This window comes from Triturus cristatus, chromosome 1_2 (assembly GCF_964204655.1).
Source record: "Triturus cristatus chromosome 1_2, aTriCri1.1, whole genome shotgun sequence".
Classification (NCBI taxonomy): domain Eukaryota; kingdom Metazoa; phylum Chordata; class Amphibia; order Caudata; family Salamandridae; genus Triturus; species Triturus cristatus.
This window is the reverse complement of record NC_140580.1, coordinates 83,910,502-83,925,783: the sequence shown is the minus strand read 5'-3', so window position 1 is coordinate 83,925,783 and position 15,282 is coordinate 83,910,502. Positions and strand designations below refer to the sequence as shown.

The 15,282-nt window shown below is 44.1% G+C and overlaps 1 protein-coding gene across 4 annotated transcripts in view; it reads left to right on the top strand.

The window, feature by feature from the left end:
- The window catches only part of LOC146866845 (scavenger receptor cysteine-rich domain-containing protein DMBT1-like), a 398,665-nt gene that overhangs the window by 190,701 nt on the left and 192,682 nt on the right, over positions 1–15,282 (top strand). The gene's annotated exons all lie outside the window — the stretch shown is intronic.

Genomic DNA, 15,282 nt, shown 5'->3' with positions numbered 1-15,282 from the left:
GACCATTCCTGTATATGCAATCCAATATGCTACGCACCTTGTACTCCAAGTGCCCATCATGCACAACAGGGGGAACAGCCATCCTCCAAGCCACTCTCGCCGGTTTCAAAAGGCTGCAGTGTAACAACCCAATGAATCCTCTACATGTTTGGCAAACTGACTTAGGGTGAAATATACTACACACTCAGAAGCGAATGTTCCACGTAGACAACCACACTCTGCCCCAGGCTTGTAGGTGGGACCATCCCTCCAATGTCGATCCGCCCATGTTTTGTACCGTATTTTGGCCCTGATGAGGTGGCTCGGACCTTCCTATGAATAGCTCGGATCCTTTTCATGCATCCCGACACCTCTGGCTGGACATCGAGGTCGCTGGGCCATAACATCGGCAAGATTCTCGCATCGAACCCATGATTAGCAAATAAGGGAGATACGACAAATGAACTTTGCCCTGAGTTATTGTACGCCACTTCCGCCAACCATAACAGAGAAATCCATGACTCTTCAGCCTCTGTCGCATAGCAACGCAGATATTTCTTCAGGGTTTGGTTTAGTCGTTCGGTTTGACCTTCCTTTTGTGGATGGAAGCTGGTGGGCAATGCCGGAGGCACCTGTAGGGCCTTGCACCACATTCGCCAGAAACGAGCAATGAACTGGGGACCTCTGTCTAAAACTATGGTAGTCGGGAAGCCGTGTAGGGGCACCACGTGTTCTAGCAGTAGTTGCGCTGTTTGTCCAGTCTTTGGTAGGGTATTACAGGGGATACAATGTCCCATCTTTGTGAGGCTGTCCACCACTACCAGAATTGCTGTCTTGCCTTGATTGTTAGGCAGGCCTGTGATGAAGTCCAGACTGATGTTCTGCCATGGTTGTGTGGGGGTAGGCATAGGAATTAATTTCCCTCTAGCTTTAGAAGTATCTCCTTTGGACCTAGCACATACCTCACATTCCGCTACCCAGGATTTCACATCTTTGGTTAAGGTTTCCCACCAGAAATGCTGTCGTGCTTGTTGTATTGTTTTTGCACAACCCTGATGTCCTGCAAGGATGGAACTGTGACACCAATCAAATGCCTTACACTGTATAGTCTTGGTAGGTAGGTATAGTTTGTGTTCAACAAAAGGCAGGCCGTGTGTTATACTCCTTTGAGTGTGCCCACTCACCAATTGTTTCCAGAAATCTGCAGAGTGCATTTTCTTTACTTCATCCAAGAAGTTCTTAACTGTCACAGCACATAACACTTTAGTGGGGGCGATAATTGCCTCAGAAGGTGTTTTACGAGGGAGGCTATCTGTGCCTTGTCTTGACGTGTCCGTCTTTCTGTTTTCTGTACCAGGCCTAAAGGGGCTTACAAAATCAAATTCTGCAAAGAAAAGCATCCACCTCATTTGTCTCTGAGACAACTGTCTAGCAGTCTTCATGTATTGAAGGTTTCTGTGATCGGTGAATACCGTTACTTGGTGACTTGATCCCCACAGATACTGTCTCCACTCCTGGAACGCCTTTTTTTATGCCCAGCAACTCTTTTTCTGCGATAGTGTAGATGAGTTCTGCTGCACAGAGCTTTTTGGACATGTAGGCTACAGGATGTAGTTGCCCAGTTTGTTTGTCTCTTTGTGAGAGCACTTACCCTAAGGCCACATTGGAAGCATCTGCTTCCACAATGAATGGAAGATCGAGTTGCGGATGTCTAAGTAGTAAATGCGGTGAAGGCCCCCTCTGCATCACTGGTCCAAACAAAGGGCTCTCTTTTTCTGAGCAGTCTCGTAATGGGTGCTACCACGTGTGAAAAGTGTAGGATGAACCTACGGTAGTAGTTGGCAAATCTCAGAAAGCTTTGTACATCACAAACATTAGCTGGAACGGGCCATTCCTGAATGACTTTTACCTTTCTTTCTGTCATACACAGTCCTGACGGGCACAACATCACTCCCAAAAATTCAACTTCCGACACGTAGAAGTCCATTTACTCAACTTGCAAAACAAGGAGTGCTCCCGTAACTTCTGCAACACCAGAATCACATGATGCTCATGCACCGTTTCATTCACGTAAGAGGACAGGATGTCATCTCTGTACACTACGACAAAGGTGTCTATGTAGTCTCTTACGACATCGTTTAAAAAATACTGAAATGCAGCAGGGGCATTGCACAAACCAAACAGCATGACAGTTTATTCAAACAACCCATAACGGGTCTTAAAAGCCATTTTCCACTCATCCCCTCTCTAATCCAGACCAAATGATAGGCGCCTCGCAAATCTAGCTTGGTATAGATATTAGCCTCTTTCACCTGGTCTAAAAGCACGGAAATAAGGGGGAGTGGGTACCTATTCCTCACAGTAGTCTGGTTTAACTTGCGGTAGTCTATACACGTTCTCAAGTCCCCATTGGCTTTTGATATTTAAAAAAAGGGGAGGAGCTGCCGAGGACTTAGAGGGGCGAATAAACCCTATCTCAAGAAAATGATCCAAGTATTCCCTCAGGTGTTCGGTTTCGGACACAGATAATGCATACACTCGGCAGGAAGGCAGAGTGGCCCCTTCTATCAGGTCTATCTGACAATCGTAGACTCGATGAGAAGGATGTTTTTCAACCCGGACTTCACTGAATACATCCTGATATTGACCGTATGCTGATGGTAGCACTACAGATTTTTCTGCGGCGGTTGCCAGGCACCAAGGGTCGGCCAAAGCACTGGCTTGGGAAGCCTCTTTTCTTATACATGTAGCTATGCACTCTTCTGAAAGAAAGTGCAACGTCTTCTCTCTCCAATTAATGGTAGGGTTGTGGTACCACAACCATGGCATACCCAGAATGATCTCATACTGTGGTGCTACAATAATATTCAAGGACAGGTTCCCTACATGTTTATGTGTCCCATCCTGGACATTCAATCCCACTGCTTCCATTTGTTCTGTCACAGGCCCGGATGACAAAGGTTTTATTCTCTGTGGTTTCAGCTCCTTCTGGCAGAACCATCACTGCTATTCTTTTTCCTGACACAGGGTTATTAAAAGATGTAGGCCTGGTAGGACATTCACGTACGAAGGGCCCCTTCTTCCCATAGTACATGCACCGCCCGTTTACCCTACGTTTCTCTCTTTCTTCTTTAGAGAGCGGGGATCTGATAGCTCCTAATTCCATTGGCTCAACACCGGTTTTGTTTTCCAATACCGGGTTCTTTACCTCCTTGTCATATCTAGGAGTCCATCGCTCACTTCTTTTCATATCACCCGCTCTCTCTGATAGCCTGTGGTCTAACCGGAGAGTGAGATTCATTAAGTCTGTGCAGTTGGTGGGTTAAGGATCAATCTGAGCCAGGACATCCTTCATTTCTTTTCTTAAACCCTGATAATACAAGGACATCCTCTTTTCTTCAGGCCATCCTGTTTCTGCCACAAGGTGGTTAAATGATGTAAGATATGTAACCAAATCCTGTCTTCCCTGTTTTAGTTCTAACAGCTCTCTGTCTGCACTAAATGTAGTGGCTCTTCTGTCAAACACTCTCTCCAGTTCCCTATGGAAAGCGTCCCAGTCAGACAGTCCTGGGTCATTATTCTTTACCAGAGGAATGGACCAATTAGTTGCATCCCCATCTAGGTATGATATGGCAAATGCCACTCTTGAGTGGTTAGTAGGAAAAGACGAGGGTTTGCATGAAATATTAAGCATTATTTGTGTCAAAAACACCAGAATTTTATTGGGATCTACTGTATACCGTTCGGGGGTAGCAAGGGGTATGGGAGGTGGCACATGTACCTGTATCTGGGAAGGAGTAGTTGGATTACGTATTTGCCTCTCCAACCTATCCTTTAAAGCGGCTGTTTCCGCCTTCGAAGTGGCTAGTTCCTGTTGCACTAGGACTAAAGCTTGCATAACAATCTAAGATGGCCATGTTGCACTACACCCCGGTCGGGAGGTGTTAACAATACGTAGGTGCGTAATTCTGTCAGTGTCCAGCGAATATGAAACACCTCGGAACCGGAATGGTGCTCAAAGTGGTCCACCTCCTGACATCTCCAACTCTATGGTTATAAACAAATACATAGAGTAGTGAAGTGGTCAAGCGAGGGATAGGAAATATGGAAGGGAACTGCAGGGAATTGGAAGCTGTGAAAGAAAAGAAACAATAGTTAATAGAGTATCTAACACAGTCTACTCTCTTTTAGTCACACTAAGAACATAGAAAGCTATGTACCTTAAAACGTATAGTCACCATCTCCTAGGTGACTGTCCTTCTGGACTGAATCCAATCCATTTGTTTCTTCCTGTATGTTTCCACTAATGTAAGAACACAAAGAATTAACTTTATAGTCCTGTCACATTCGTGCATACCCAAAACTCCGACTGTGAGGTAGTAAAGGTAATCACACATCTTACATACCACATGCTGGAAATGAAACAACATGATTTAACAATCCCCTTTTGGTTTGTTCAATAAAAAATTACTGCAGGGTCCTGAAACAACCAGACCATAGCCCAGTTCAAGTACCAGTATTCCCAAGACCTCTTCACGTTCACAATGAACGCTAATCCAAATGACACAGAGGAAGATGAATGGAAACGGAAGAGTCTAAGGCTAAACAAACGTGAAAACAAATATCCAACCCAAGGTTACGTCACCAATAGGTATAACAATAATGAATATCCTTCCCTAGTACCATGTTGAATGGACATAAGAAATGTCCACCCAGAACTCCACAGGAAGGCAGCCTATGGCCCAGTCCCTTGCCCGCCGAACAGTACCTCTATGCAGAATCCTCGAGGTGGTTCACGGCGGTGGAAAGGGGTGAAAACTGTGGAGACTCCTGTCGTCGCCAATTGCATGTGAGCAGAGCCCTGCTGACACGGAAAAACATGTTGCTCTGCCAAGCTCCGCGGGGTAGATGTCCGCCTCTCCAGGAACCCCCAGAGCAAAGAACAGAGAACCCGTATCAGCCGATGCGGGCGTCCAAGCACAAAACCGCAAATGAATTACGCACGCTGATTACGTGCTTTCTCTGCCTGAAATACCCATGAGCCCATCCGAGCATCATGGGTAGTCCTATGTCTGGCCGTCACGATGTGGTAGGCGCCTAAGCCCGCCGCACCTGACAGCTTCCTCTTCTACGTCAATGCATGCACAAGTATGTTGGTCCTCTATTATTGGTTTTTATGGCGGCAATCTCAAAAAAACTGGAGGCCACACTATTTTGCAAAGCCCAAAAACATAAATCTCCATTCCCGCAGCCAAAAACCCGAGCAGTGTCTCCAGGAGGCAGATCTGTGAGTGGTACGAGTGTAGAAAAGATGCACAGTAAAAGGTGTGTAGGCACTGAATAACCACCTACGTACAAGACCCCAGGAGGCACCGGCTCCCTAAGCACACTTTGAAAGTTTGACAAAGGAAAATAAATGATACTGTCACTGAGGGATTGTGTTCATGCTAATGTGAAATGTGTAGTCAGTATACCTCATGACTAAAAATAGAAAGGGCACGTAGTAGCTATAGTGACTCTAGGAAATAGGTAACCTGTTTCGAAATAATGGTATGTCGTTTACACGCTTTGGCAAATGGAACTACTGAGCACAACACAAAAACTGTAAAAATGTGTTTAATCCTCTAGGCCTGGAAGAGAAATTGGTATATGAGTAATAACAGGCTTGCAGGGCTCAAAAAGTGACAATTGGAGTTGTTTATGACTAGGCCTGGGCGGTAAATTCCGTTCCGCTCGTGGAATTTGCGGAATTTCGGTAATTTCGTGTTCCGCGGAGAACGCGAAATTGCCCAAAAGTCTGCTTTCCGCGACTTCGCGAAATTTTTTCTTGTTCGCGTTCTCAAAATGCGTGTTCGCGAGATATTTCTCCCCGAGCACGCAAACAGCAACTGTGAACAGGAAAAAAGCATCGCGAACAAGCAATTCCGCGTGTTCGCGGAATTTCTGCATGTTCGCGGAGATTTTTACCGTTTCGCAGAGATTTGCGTAACGCGGTTACGCAAATTCCGCCCACCCCTATTTATGACAGGTGTCCTGAGTTCACCATACTATTGGACCCCAAACTAGATTAACCAGTACTTTACTCCGCCACGTAACACTCTCAGGCTAGCAATGCAGAGAAATCTAGAGCAGTCCAGGGCTTTCCCATGGAGGCTGTTTGGGCTAGACCCTCAGAATGCAATAAGACCAACCAACCCCCCATAATAACTGATTGTCCAGTCATTGTACTTGAGCACATATTAAAATGAATACTACACGGAAAAACGATGCATGGAAAAAACTGAACTCTTCTTCCTAATGAAAGATCAAATTCAAAACGTCTTTACTGCATATACGCATTAAACTTCTGATTCTGTTTAAACTGGATAGGTTCATTTTGTTCAGTGAATGATGACTGCGAAGGTTGGGTTTGTGACTTTGAACTCAGTCTGTGTGATTATGGTCCCTAACCTCAGGCCAAACCCCACAGTCCTCAACACTCACCCGAGCAGTGTGAGACCTTAATTCCTTCCTGACATGGACATTCGTCCCGGCTGCCACACTTAAGAGGGAATGTATCTCGGTCTTCCTTTGTTGAGAGTTGTGCACATGTTCAAATGTGTTTTGAATGTTGATAGGTTTCAATGCACCTGCGCCAAATACACCCACACCTAAACAACTACCGCTCCAAAAACAGCCAGAAAAGTACATAGTTGAATGTGTATAAAGGGATGATGAGTGTGGCACGTCCAGTGCCTGATGATGGGCCTTGTCCACCAAAGCCCTCTTTGGTGAGGGTCTAAAGACGGATCATGTGGCCTTACATTCAAATCATTGCACTTTGGTTGAAAAAAACTACTTTGCTGTCAACAAACCACCATAATTATTCACAAGCCTTAAAAACAAACGTATGGGAGAAGTAACTCAAATTACACAACTGCCCTCAATCTGCCCTCCTTCCATGCCCCCACTGTTGGTCCCTAATTCAATGATGTGCCCAACCAATCTTTCTATATCATACTATTATATATACTGTTTTGCATGAATGACAGTGTAGTGATTGTATTCAGTTATTTCATGTGACATTATGACCCGAAAATGACTTTATATTTATTTGTCCCCTTTCATCAATTTATCCCTTGCTTTTTGTTGTAACTTGCTTTCTGAAAACCTAATCAAGATTATTTTGAAATAAAAAAAATGCTAGTAAACTTCTTCTCATGGTTCGATTTTCAGCTCAAGTGATGCACACGGATCTCAGGACAGAGACATCAGTAGTCAGGGTAAAGGATGAGATTGGTGACTTGGCTTCTGGGGCAGATAGCGCAGGATCCGTTTGAAAATTGTGCAAGTGGTCAACAGTCCTGAATCGCCTCCTTGAGCTCACACAGGTTTCCGTGCATCACTGTCAGGGTCGGGCTCTCAATAATGATGCAGACACTGACTTTTCTCAGCACCTCAGTCAATGAAAATAGAGGTGGGGCTTCCCTCCTCCTGTGCAGCAGTTGGGTGACCCCGTTTCCAGAGGTGGCGCTGACCTCATGATGCTCTACGGAAGCTGGGCTGCTTAACGCTTTTGGACGTTTCCTTCTTTGCCAACTGAGGAAACTGAATTGTTTTTGGAGGACACATTCTGTTTGCTTTTGACTCTCTGAAACACGGGAAACACTTTCCTGCAATGGACGCATTAATCCCCTGAGCCACCAGACTCCTACTACCTGAGCATCTGAAAAGGGCTCTAGTTTTATTCTGTGGGTTCAAAACCTGCGGGGCAGATTTACAAGCCCCTATTTGCGCCGCCGTTGCATCACTTCTGTGACGCAGCGGCGGCGTAAACCATGCGCCACGTTGCGACTTATTTACAATGTGACGCATCTAGGCAGACCCATCACGTTCTAAAGCGCTGCGCCATATGAAACCTCCGTCAGGTTTCTTGTGGGCTTCCGTCACAGGGTGGGCGTTCCGTGGCCGGAAAGCCTCGTAAAACTGACTCAGTGAAATCAACAAGATTTCACTGAGTCAGCTTTGCGACGCCGCTGCGTCAAACCCTTACACCTGCTTGAAGCAAGAGTAAGGAGTGACGCACCACTTTAAGTATGGGCGGCCCCTGTGCATTGCTGGAGTAGCGTCGCTCTTGGGACACGACAGGCGACGCATCCATAGAGGCACAAGGGGGGAATCGCGTGTTGCATCTATTCTGGCGCATCCCTGCTGATTTGCAGAGATGCGCCAGACATTGTAAATATGCCCCTAAGTGTACAAAGCTGAAAAAAACTATTTGAGTACCAAAAAAGTCATTAACCAATGAGGGATGTAACAAGTTGGGATCTTTACAGATGTAGCAGTGGAGACCGCTATACTATACTTCCATGAGGATGGCATTTGGTATAATTGTAATACATAATGCCAAAAATACAGAAGAAATAGACGAGAGAGCAAGGGTGGAGGAATGATGGGGAATATCATAGCAATTTACGGGGAGTGGAACGGCTAATGTCAGGATAATAGCTTGTGAGTTTGAGTATCAACAAAGTAGAAAACAGTGGGGGTCCCTCTGTGATTAAAAGGGAGACTAAATAATGATGGAGATTCTAGGGTGGCTTGCGTGAGTTGACATAGGAGTGTAGAACATCCCAAATACTCTTGTGAGGGAGGAAAGAGTTTGTCGAATGAAGTTTATTGTTCTCAGCACTTCTCACAAACAAAGCCATGCCTACTAAGTGTGATAAGATTTGTTCGAGGCACTTTTTCACTCTGACAAGATTAGTTTGATGTCCAAGATTAGCGTCAAGTTGATAAGTAGAAGGTCTGATGCTTTGAGGGGAGGTGTGGTTGTAGATGCAAATATGCCAAGTGAAACAGTAGCGCAATCTATAGTAAAGCTACTATTAAACAACATCCGTATTAAACTCTGAATCTGATCCCTGAGTGGGAGGATGTTTTTGCAGTGTAGAAGCATGTGTGGTAGGTCGCCTGTTTCTGAGTTGCCATTCAAGCACAGCTGAGAATCAATAAGTCCTAGTTTATGGAGCTTTTGAGTCCAAAATGCTTTGTAGATTATCCAAAGTCTGCGAGTATGGATGAGATTTTTCCCTTACAAAGAGGAGCGAAAAATCTTTTGCCATGTCAAAGTTGAACTGGTAGTACCAGTTGAGTCCTTATCCACATTGTTCCAATTCGTGACAATGTGCCATTTTAAAGGGGTGGTAGATGCTGAGAGTAGATTGTAAGTCTTGAAGGTAATATGTCCTTGTTTCATAAGTTTGTGTAATAACACCGGCAGGCTGGATGTGTCTGGGTTGCCTAGTTTGCAAATAGTGGATTTCAATTTTCAAAATTTGCAGAAATGTATTTCCTTAAGCTGTTTGTACAGAGTATTGAGAACAATTTGGGATTATCTGTTGTGCCTAAGTCCTTTATTATGATAATGCCATTACTTGCCTAGCTATTCCAGCAAATTACATTACCATCAAGTTTGATAGAGAAGCAAATGTTGATCTGCAAATGTGGTAAGTTTTTTTATCGAGTTTTAAGAATGGCGAACACAGTGTTATTTAATATGCTAGTAGAATGATCAGTTGGGAGGAGGTAATGTTATTGTAGGCAGGGCTTTAAGGAGGTGGGTTTGAGGAGATCTACTCCATTAGGTAGCCAAATCTGAAAATTGTTTTGTTCAGATGAGAACTACCAGGCGCCTTGTCATCTCGAGAATGTTGTTTGGTATTTATTAAAATCCTTACCCCCTTTGTCTTTATTTAATCTAGGTTATTTTAACAACATACAAGGGGTGTTTTTCCAAGCAAAGTCTACAATGATTCTAGCTGGAGTATTAAAGAAGGAGCGAGAGACTCGAACAGGGAGAATGCTAGTAATACAAATTTACTTCGGGCATTACCATCATCTTGACCGTCTCAATTCTGACCCACCGTAATATGAACCTCTGTAAAAAGTAAAGCATCATCTGTGTAGGCGACACCTTTTATAACTCCAGAGGGGAAAGGGATCCCCAGAATGTTATTGTTTCATCTTAAGGAAGTGAGGAGTGGTTCCCTCATTAGGGGAAACAGGAGAAGAGGCAATAGGCATCCTTTTCTCGTATCAGGTTTGAAATTAAAGGGGCTGGAAAGAGAGCCATTAACTTTAACTGATGCTTGAGGATTTGAGTAGAAGGCCTTTGACATTCTGATGAAATCTTCACCTAGGTCAACATTATGGAGGGTTGCTTTCAGAAAGGTTATAGGATCTCTCATGAAGATAACTTTGTTTTTAGAGTATTGATTGCAGCAAAAAAATAAATTCTAAGGCTTTGGAAAGTAGAACCTTGGTTGAACAAACAGGCCAATCTAGTATCTACGGGAAACGCTTACCATTGGTGAACGTTCCGTCAATTTGGGTATGTATTGGACTGTTTTGACGTTTTCTACGAAATAAAGTAGGATTATCTTTTCTGCTCGTGCTCTCTTACTCTACTTTGTTTTGTAAAATAATTTTCTTTTGATGTATGCATGTTGGGTGGTTCTTTTAGTTACTTTGTTATCACTTTTGAAAAACAAAACATTAATTTGACGTTCTCAATGCATACTGTGTCAATTCTATACATTTGCAATTCTGGTAACTTAGTCTCACATGCTAACGGAAATGTGGTTGTCTTTGATGGAATACTTTTGATGGTTCAAACTCAATTAATAATATTCTTAGCACATTTATGTCCTATTTAAAAAAAAAAAAGTAAAGTGTAATAATAGGCATTAGGCAAAAGTAGGAAGTGATGTGAGACCAAGTTAATGAAGTCATGATTTGATTTGATGGAGGAAATCCTCTCACATTTCTTTTTCGCCCATTTGTGTTGCGATGTCTGTTTCCTTGTTAACATCATTCTGTATATTGGTGGTGCTTAAAACTCAAAACATTACACAGAAAGAATGAGTGAGTGGCAATGGCAATGTCTTATTGAGACTCATAATTCCCTTCTTAAATTCCATAAGCAGGAGCAGTAAGTACCAAACAGAGTCCGCTCAGGGGAGAAGACTCGGCGTATTGACTAGAGTGCAGCGGGTGGATCACTGGGTGCCCTCACCTCAGCCCCGTGCCCGCAGTGGAGCACCTGCTGCCATATTTAGGGATTGGTACTTACCTGTCAGGGTTTTGTTTGGCCATAGTGCATCCGTTGCTGCAGCAGACATATGTTCTGTAGAGCTGAAAAAGAAATGTGCCTGATGCACAGGAAATAATATATCTGTGCACAAGGGACATTTTTCTCCGCTCCTTCTCAAGTCCACCATGCCTTACGTGGAGGTCCCAGGCAGAAAAATCTCCGACAGTTGTCCCACTTTAAACAGAGTGGGAATTCACTGCTCTGATCTGGCTCTCAGGTGCAGGCAGCTGCCAAGTCACAGGTTTCTGCCGCTGAAGCCAACTGAGAGGAGCCCCTCAGCCCCCCCGCCTCCAAACGTGACACTGGCACCTCAGGGTGGCAGAGCAGAAGTCCCACAAGTTTATGGCAGAGCTCTCACTCTCACTCTTTGGTGCAGGGCAGGGGGTCTCAATCCCAATGGCATTTGATGGCCCCTTGTAATAATGAAAGATGTCTCGTAGACAGGTCACTTAGAACAAATTATAGGTTTATTCATCAAGTTACAAAGTCCATGTAAAGCCCATGTAGAGCTCCTGTAAAGCCCTGTAGATCTCTAGTAAAGCCTCTGTTAAGTCCATATATAAGCCCCACCAGGAGCAGCCTCCCTGCTGCTCAGCCCATCTCTTCCAACTGCCAACTCCTCCAGTCCCACACACTCAACATTCCAAGTGACATCACACATGGCTGAGCAGCAAGGGACAGGACAGTAATAAGGAAGATGCACCAACAACAACAATAGGTTATAGCACATCTCCCTTCCTTAGAAAAACTAAGCAAAAGATATAAATGCATTAAGTCAGGATAGCACAAAATAACTTTGCTTGCATAAACAAAAATAAACATCTTGAAATACATCAAGCAATTGAATTTACATAAGGCACTCAAATTAGAAAATATTCGCAGGAAAATATAATGAGCCCCATCCCCCTCCCTAGGGAAACTAATTAGATGGGTACTCACCACCAACAAACTAAAAGTAATAGAGTAACACACCACCCTAAAGGGGAATACACCTTCCTTAGACACACAGAACATTGTAATAGGGGAACGCACCTCCCTATGAAACTCAAAATACTGTAATAGGGGAAAACACCTCCCTATAGGGGAAAACACCTCCCTTAAACACACAGAACATTGAAATAGGGAAAAAAACACCTCCCTATGATACTCTGAACACTGTAATAGGGGAAAAAACACCTCCCTATAGGGGAAAACACCTCCCAAAGACTCAACGAATATTGTAATAGGGAAAATACACCTCCCTATGATACTTTGAACACTGTAATAGGGAAAATACACCTCCCTATGATACTCTGAACACTGTAATAGGGGAAAAACACCTCCCTATGATACTCTGAACACTGTAATAGGGGAAAAACACCTCCCTATAGGGGAAAACACCTCCCAAAGACTCAACGAATATTGTAATAGGGAAAATACACCTCCCTATGATACTCTGAACACTGTAATAGGGGAAAATACACCTCCCTATGATACTCTGAACACTGTAATAGGGGAAAAACACCTCCCTATGAAATTAAGCAAGACTATAAAATAAACTGTAAAATAGAATGGATATAAGATTAGAATAGAGATACTAATACTATAACTATAAAACATTTAAACTGTGCACACGCCGGTGAGCGACCTCTCACCCGAGTAGAATATCCTCGATGGTAAATGGAACTACCCTACATCAGAAGTCAAAGTCAACCATTTAAACAAATCCACTGTAAAAGTTTTGAGTGTTCCAATGCAAGTGAAGAGTCAGTAGCAGCTCCCCAATGGGGCACTGCAAACCTCTATGCACAAAGATCAAAAGAATGTACTTGCAATAATGCACTGTTACATAAAACGATTTTGAAGTGAAGTATATTCAAATGTAAATTCAGGAGACAAATGCTTCAAGATCTGTATTCAATAACCATACACCATGAAGTAGATGTCCTAACAGCAACGTTACAGTCAGCATAAACTTCCAGTGTTGTCAATTCCTCAACCCGATCTACTTACCAAGGGAATCATTTCTCAAAGTATAAATGGAGCAAAAGGATCCCACGGGTGTGCGCATCACCGCACATATGTCCAAAACAATTTGAAGATCTGCAATTTTAACAGAGGTGTGCGCCTCACCGCGCATGTGTAGGGAAAGTTGTGTAGGTTTTCCTCCTCAATGCGCATGTGCTCCAAACGAAACAGAGATCTGTTATTGAAACGGAGGTGTGCACATCACCGCGCATGCACAGAGGAAGAAAATTCGCCCATCATTGCGCATATGCCAAAAATCCACCACTCCGACTCCGCTGCTTCCTCACCGCACACCCGCCATCCTTGAAGAACAGCGCATAGAGGAAAACAACACAGAGATGCAGCAAATCTCTTCGTGCTCTCGCGACCACACGACCACAGCATTCATCCAGCGATCACAAAAGAGCGTCGTCAAGGCAACAAAGGTAAACAACGTCTTGAACAAACTGTCGTTGCTCAGATTTTATTCCCTCACATCACGTAAGACTCTCCAGCAGTCCCGCTTGGAGAGGCGAGGAGCGCGTGTCCAGTTCGAATTAATGAATGGTTGCTTGACGGTTTATTTTCTAACGACACAGTTAATAAACACCAGTTAACGCTGAGGCCCAAACTCTGCCATAATTTCACACAGTAGAGAGTTCCAACCATTACACCGGGGCCCGACACTAACCCCCGATCACCAAACTCAAAAGCATGAGACTCTAGAGTGACTGACTCTTCAAACTGAAGTAACGCTTCTGTGTAGATGAACACATTATAATGTGTAAATCATGCGTGTGAACACCAGGCTCGTTCTTTGCCCACTCAATATATCACTCATCACTGTTGAACAGCATTTAATAAGATCCGATCAGAAGGTCCGATCTTGACTTCCGCTGAATAGAATAAATACACCATCTAGTGGCGAACAGTTTAAATAACACTCTTAGCTAGTCAAAGGATATTCACAGTTATGTTCACTCAATATAAAGAACTGGCACGTACATATTAGGGCGACCGATGAAGTGGTCACTGGTGGGGCTCTTAAATGTCAGCTTCTTCAAATGCACAGCTAGTTCCAGTTCATAAATTTAAATTCCTTTACTCACATCCTTAGTTAGTTCCAGTACAGTTTCCTTCAGCAATACACAGGTTCCTTAAATATCAGCTTTTAAGTTCTCTTGAAGTTCCTTTTTTCTTGTAAATCCTTTAAGCATCAGAACCCAAAATCCATTGAAGTAGCACACATGTAGATTCTTCCAAGTCGTCGCCAGTGTAATAATGAAAGATGTCTCGTAGACAGGTCACTTAGAACAAATTATAGGTTTATCATCAAGTTACAAAGTCCATGTAAAGCCCATGTAGAGCTCCTGTAAAGCCCTGTAGATCTCTAGTAAAGCCTCTGTTAAGTCCATATATAAGCCCCACCAGGAGCAGCCTCCCTGCTGCTCAGCCCATCTCTTCCAACTGCCAACTCCTCCAGTCCCACACACTCAACATTCCAAGTGACATCACACATGGCTGAGCAGCAAGGGACAGGACAGTAATAAGGAAGATGCACCAACAACAACAATAGGTTATTGCACCCCTCTCTTCCAATTCTCAGGGGAAGTATATACCCCCTAAAACCAATGAAAATGTCAGGTAATTGCCGCCTCAGAGGCAGGACATCCCCTCTTTGCCCTGAGGGTCCATTGGTAGCCTAGCCTGCTGATCCTCCTTTAGAGCAAAAGCACACTGATAAGGAAAAGTCGCAAAGTATCGCGCATGAACTCTGCATTATGAAGACTCTCTGGAGAGAAACAGTTATGTTTTCACCCACAGCAATCTTTCCCTCAAATGTACCACAAACCCCACGTCCCAGAAGCAGTGACATAACGCGACCACTGGAAGTCCATGTGAACGTCAGAATACCTTTAACCCCTTCAGTGCCCGCCCCTTTCCCCGCCCTGTGCCGGCCGTTGCATTAGCGGGCGGGGTCTATGACGAGCTGGACTCGTCATGGGCACAGCGCCACCGCGGCCCATGACGAGTCCAGCTCGTCATGGGCACTGAAGGGGTTAATAGGAAAGAGGATGAAAAGGCATACGTTGGCTTTTTCCATTTAGGGTCAAGAAATAGCCCATCACTTTGAGCGGCAGGAGACCCAATCTCATCCCACGGACTCCATGTCTCAGGCAGAG